Genomic DNA, 5,870 nt, shown 5'->3' on the forward strand with positions numbered 1-5,870 from the left:
ATTCTGCCACTACTGCCGATCCTACGAAACTTCCCTCAGGTCTTTTAACTGTCATGTGCTGCTTCTCACGTTTTTCCTGAACAACAAATTCCAGTGTGTTTGGAGGGGGAGGGGGAGCTTTCTGCTGTACTATCCTTCTCGTCCACGTCTGCGACTAGAGCATAAGTACGTATTAGCGATAAGGCATGACAGTATGGTAGAGGCCGTAATGTCTGTGTGGACCATGTATCTACGTAACTCTCTCTCTCTCCCCAACAGCAGCGAGGTCGTCCGTGTGGCAGTATACAATGAAGGTCTTTGGGTCGAGTCAGCAATCAGTTCCCTAAAATGTCAGGAGGGCGGTGTGTGTGTGTGTGTGTGTGTGTGTGTGTGTGTCAGGGAAAGGTGAGGTAGGAATGGAAGGTTAGGTTAGGGTGTAGTGGAAGATAGCGTAAAGTACAGTAGTCTCTCTCTCTCTCTCTCTCTCTCTCTGTCCTTGAATTTCTTCCACCAGTGATGTGGGCGATGTCAACCTGCGCCAAATGAAGGAAATTCATTGGCAAATAATATTCTATGCAGCCAAAAATTACCTTATAACACTGTTTTCATACCGAGTCCAAGGCAAAAGTAAACCGAGTGGTTTTTATCACAAGCCTTTGAGTGCACATTATGATGAAAATCCAGGTAATATACGGTAATGATATGGACGTGATTGATATAAGTGGACTATAGTGGTAAATTCATAAAACTGGTGCAATTCTTGGCATTATGATGTATCACTGCGCTTGACGAACTCAGTCGATAGAGAGAATTATGTAAGATTTTAGAGAGGAACTTTATGTATGACCCAGCCATTCAGTCTGCGCTGGTGTCTCCTCAGGATGAAACCGTATTTGTGTAAATGTTTGTGTCGCAGTATTTTTTACTCCAAAAGACTAGATATGGCATTATGATCACGTATATATACGTATGGTGGTATTATTACTCCCAGGCCAAACTGGGAGTGGTTCAAAAAAGACAATTCCTGTATGACTACCCACACCACTCAGCCTGTGCGAGCCCCCTCCAAACCCCCGAAGGAGCAGGAACGGTCATCAATGCACAGGACGAAGTCTCAGTGCCGCTTCCCGTTCAGGGGCTCGCACTAAGAATCCTCATCGTGGTGTGGTCGGCGAGATGTTCGGGTAAGAACACCCAGCAGTCATACTATAGAACTGATCCTATGAAGTATGATCATGCCTGACGAAGCCAACTGACAAAACCTGACCCTGTCTTACTGCCAACTTCAACTTAGCCCAAAATATTTATGCAGAAACTTAAAATCCGCTTATATATATTACAAACAAAATTGAAGTTTTTGAAAAGAAACATGCGTTACTATTTATTTTTATTTCAACTAGCAAAATATCTTGCTAGATGAGCAAAGAAAGTGCTAAATTATGGACATATATTCTTTCTTACTCCATGCAAACCTGTCCAATATCACAGTTTAATATATGACATTAGTCTGTTAGAAAGTCTAACTGTTTGAGTAAAATCAGATTCTTTAATCATATACATGTGTATGTCTTGAACTGAAAGTACCCAGAGAATAAAAACATGTGAAAAATAATTTTGACTACCGTCAAGATGAATATAGAAAACGTTTTGTACTTGCATGTTTGAAGTGGGGACACTACTCGATTTTTATTATTCCCTAATTCCATATATGACTATGCTCTTTCCGAAGGTGTCATTGATAAAGATAAGTAGCTATATATGGGTAAAAATGAGTTGCAAGGTCAACAAACACTTTCATTGGCAGCTTACCTGCATTCAGGTTGAGTACGATACAAAACTGGGATTAATTTCCATATTTTTATCGTGTCATTTCGAACCACACACACACACACACACACACACACACACACACACATGCGGGCGAGGGGGTCGAAAACTGTCCTTGCTCCATGAACTTAACGTTTTGACTGGCTGTTCTCAGTATTGACCCACTTCATTTTTACTTTACTCAAAATCCCTTCCCCAAATTTGGTAAAAAAAAAAAAAAAGGATACAAACTACTTGAAGTTATTTTCTTTGTCGGCGTTTGACCTACTCCTGTGGCCTTGACCTTTGGCATGTTCTCTGAAAAAAAAAAAAAAAAAAATATATATATATATATATATATATATATATATATATATATATATATATATATATTGCCTCATTGAATCACCCTCAACCCTTCCACCAAATTTAGTTTAAATCGGACAAAAACTGACAGGTATCTGACGGGAGGTAGGCTACTTTGTCAGAACTATTCTCGAAGTATAAATTAACGGTCGAAGACCATTTACCTTCTCTTTCCTAAACCCCTAACTCATTCATCGATGTTATATTGATTAATACTCTGGATTTCTACCAGAGATTCAACACCTTCCCTCTAGCTCGCCCTGTTCACCAGCTTCCTGCCTTTCAATGTGTAGAAAACTCCCCCACGAACCTTTATCTTGCATTACCTTTCAGTTTTGTTTGTAGCTGAATGGGAGGGGGAGATTTGTCTGCTGGGGTCAAGCAATTTGTCCTCCGCCTGCCAGGACGGTCACAGTAACGAGAGTAAAACAGTAACGAAGCGATCGGTCACAACAGTAAACAGTTAATATTACAATAAACACCATCTATGCAACGACCACGAGCCAGGGGTCCCCCCCCCCTTTTCCTCCTTTTTGTCAGTATTCCTTCCTTTTTTACTTCTGTTTTCCTGCCCTTCATCACTTCCTTTACCACACAGTCCATGTGCTTTTGTCTATCGATGTTAAATTTCTCATTTAAAGAGATTCAATTTAAAAACCAATGTTTCCCTTTAACAACAGATGCAGTTTCTATGGGAGACGCTTAAAATGTCTCATTCCTGGTAGTATTGCATTGTAGAAAGCAAAGAGAGTACTGACACTTTACATTTCCTTATCACCACTCCAACTTGTGTTTATTTACACTTTTCATTTGAAAATTTTAAGGTTATTATTTATTATTATAAGTTAAGTCAGAACACAGTGAAACGAACTTATTGTTTAGTTGCCACAGAGACGTAAAACATGTCTTACCCAAGCTTAAAGTAAATGTGTGCCTTAAGTTTATATCTTATCCTAATTTGGTAATTCATATACAGTACTGCATTACATTTGTAAGGTGCAAGTGATTTTTTTTTCAAATGAAACTTTCACATGTTATGTGAATTAATCATACGTCAAGCAATGAAGCTAACGCGAGAGTGCGGGCGCTCACATGTTAGGTTGCATTATATGAAGGAGTGTTTCTGGGATTTAAAAGACCTACAGGTCTTCTGATAAGGGTTCATGTCAAGTGTTCGAGCTGGGACAACCAGTGTGGTAAGCTATGTGTAGTTATTTCAGTTTGGAGGGTCTGTGCTGATATTGCATTACATTCCAATATGGTAACTTGGGGTTTCAAAGGTGCTTGAAGTTACGAGTTAGGTGTTCTGTCAGTCGATTTTGTCTGTCTGTCTGTCAGCTTATCTGTCAGTCACCAGACGCCATAGTCCCTTAAGGGGATGCTACAAATGAATTGCCTCCATTCCACCCTGTGCTTTGCCATGTGGCTGCCCATTCTCCAACTTACACCCACTCTCTCAGATGCCTAGCTTACAGAACACTTCCCTGCAGTAGTGGTAAGTGTTGCCAATGGTGAATTTCTTTCCTCTTTTTAACTCATCTGTATATTAACTAATAAATAATGTGGTGTAACCAGCATATTAATGATTGGAAAGATTAAATTTGTGGTGGTTGGAAGGGTCAGTTTCAGGAATTAACAAATATGTGATGAATGCAGTATAACTGATTTTATTTTTAAACATTTGCAGTGCCATTCTCGAAGTTCAGATAGTTGGAGTCTGGGAGCTCTCATTAGTAGATGTTGAAATTTTTATGAGTGAAGTTTTCTAGTTGTGTAATTTGTTTTTGACACCCACGCTCTCCAGAAATATCTATGGTAATGTTACAGGAAGAGCACTAAGGATAGGCATGTTTACAGTGGAAGCGGCGTCATGAAGGTGGTTACCGGTACACATTGATTTAGCCCCCAAACCGATCTATCTCCAGGTCGTCATGTTTAGATTAAATTACTGTTGGTTAGGTTAGATTAGTAGGGACAAAATTGCTGGGACGGAATTGTCATTGGAACCGCATCATCCTGAAAGCCCTTCGGTACATTGAGTTGGTGTGTGCATGTTAGAGTGACTTGATTGTGTCATTAAGAACTAAGAAATTGTGAATTCTGCAAACGCTGAGTACACCGCTTCCCGTTCGATCAGCGAAGTTAAGCAACGTTGGGTCTGGTTAGTACTTGGATGGGTGACCGCCTGGGAACACCAGATGCTGTTGGCATCCCTATGTCAAGTGGGGTTGGTGGAGGATTAGTGCCCCTCCCTGTAAAACAATTAACTCTAAGCCCTTGGCCACCCCGTCTGGGATACATGGCGTCTGGCAATGAATGAATGAATGAATATAGTTAAAAAATATTTTTGAAAAGTTGTTGGTTTTTTTTTTTTCGAGAAACAGTTGTAAAATATAAGCATGGGTCGTCCCCAGGGCCAGGCTGCTGAGTCCTGACATTTAAAGTGAGGGTGACCAGTTTCATTTGCCTCTGAGTGGCAGTATGTGAATAAATAACCCCAACTACCCCTTGTGTGCAAAACCTTATTGGCCCCATCCTGTCGGAGTGCCTTAACCTACAAGACTAGAAGGTGTGGTTACCACCCAACATAGGAAATGGGATCATGTATTACAATAAGCCATTTGGTTTTTCAGTTTATAGTCATCCAAAGGGAACACTATCGGTTGAGTGGATATGTTCCCACGTACTGTTCCATGAATGGCACTAGGTAAAAATGGGTGAATTTAAGCTTGACAAATGAATCTTAAATATCTATCTGTCTATCTATCTATAGCCCAACGCCCTAATCACGCAAAGGGTGGCCACAGTCAAAACGCCTCCAAGTCGCTCTGCCACACACCATTTGACTGCCCTTCCCCAACTCACTCCCCCTTAAATATAGTTCAGAAAATTATTTAACTCAAAGTCAGATGGCCACCGCTTACGGGATTATTGCATCAGGCAATAGATGGATAGATAGTTAGATAGATATATCCGTCTATTGCCAGATGCCGTAATCCCATAAGGGATGGCCGTATTTATGCCTTGAACAAAAATATATTCAGTATGTCTTAAATTTTGCATTGCCAGGCTCAGTAATATTGAGATTTCCATGCAAAAATGACAGTAATTCATTATTATGAGTTGTTTTGCCCTCTGCCATTAAAATATAGCTAGACAAATATGTTAAGAATATTATATAGAAAATTACTGACATTGAGAATATTTTTCCAGATTCTACTGTGTCAAGATATTCCACACATAAATTTGCTCAGTAGATTGGCATCTATTTTCACATGTAATAGATTGAATATCCTGGAACTGACTGACAGTTTTCCAGTCATACCTTATAAATGTAACCAGGATGTGTTAGTATTTTGCCCTTACAAACAGTATTCTGAACTACACAAGCTCCACCCTGGGCTCATATGACCCGGAGGTGGGTATTGTGGGATTGGTTGTTACCTTTTTTATTGTATCTTTGCAGAGTCACCACTCACTGCATGAGGAGAGGAGGAGCAATTTTGTTCTGGTGGGGGAAGATCTTGCCTACGGCTACAAAATCACTCTCAGTTTCTGTTTGTAGTTCACAAGTTTCTCGGTTCATCTGGACAGTTTCTGTTGGCAGCAGTGTTTCAGCTCATCAGTTAGATGAACTTAATAGACTGCACTGGATTTTAAGACAAAGATCACCTGTACTTAGGCACACAGAACAAGCCACCTTACTTCAAAGATCCATA

The 5,870-nt window shown here is 40.1% G+C and overlaps 1 non-coding gene and 1 pseudogene across 1 annotated transcript; one reads left to right on the top strand and one right to left on the bottom strand.

Annotated features, from left to right (window-relative positions):
- Positions 1 to 1,019: 1,019 nt before the first annotated feature.
- LOC145419189 (small nucleolar RNA U3) lies at positions 1,020 to 1,216 on the bottom strand. The gene has a single exon (XR_013895470.1). It is a non-coding gene; the product is annotated as a small nucleolar RNA U3 (small nucleolar RNA).
- Positions 1,217 to 4,238: 3,022 nt separating this feature from the next.
- LOC145417887 (5S ribosomal RNA) lies at positions 4,239 to 4,361 on the top strand (annotated as a pseudogene).
- Positions 4,362 to 5,870: the final 1,509 nt, after the last annotated feature.

This window comes from Coenobita brevimanus, chromosome 1 (genome assembly GCF_032717465.1).
Source record: "Coenobita brevimanus isolate Jiangsu-jjx chromosome 1, ASM3271746v2, whole genome shotgun sequence".
Lineage (NCBI taxonomy): Eukaryota > Metazoa > Arthropoda > Malacostraca > Decapoda > Coenobitidae > Coenobita > Coenobita brevimanus.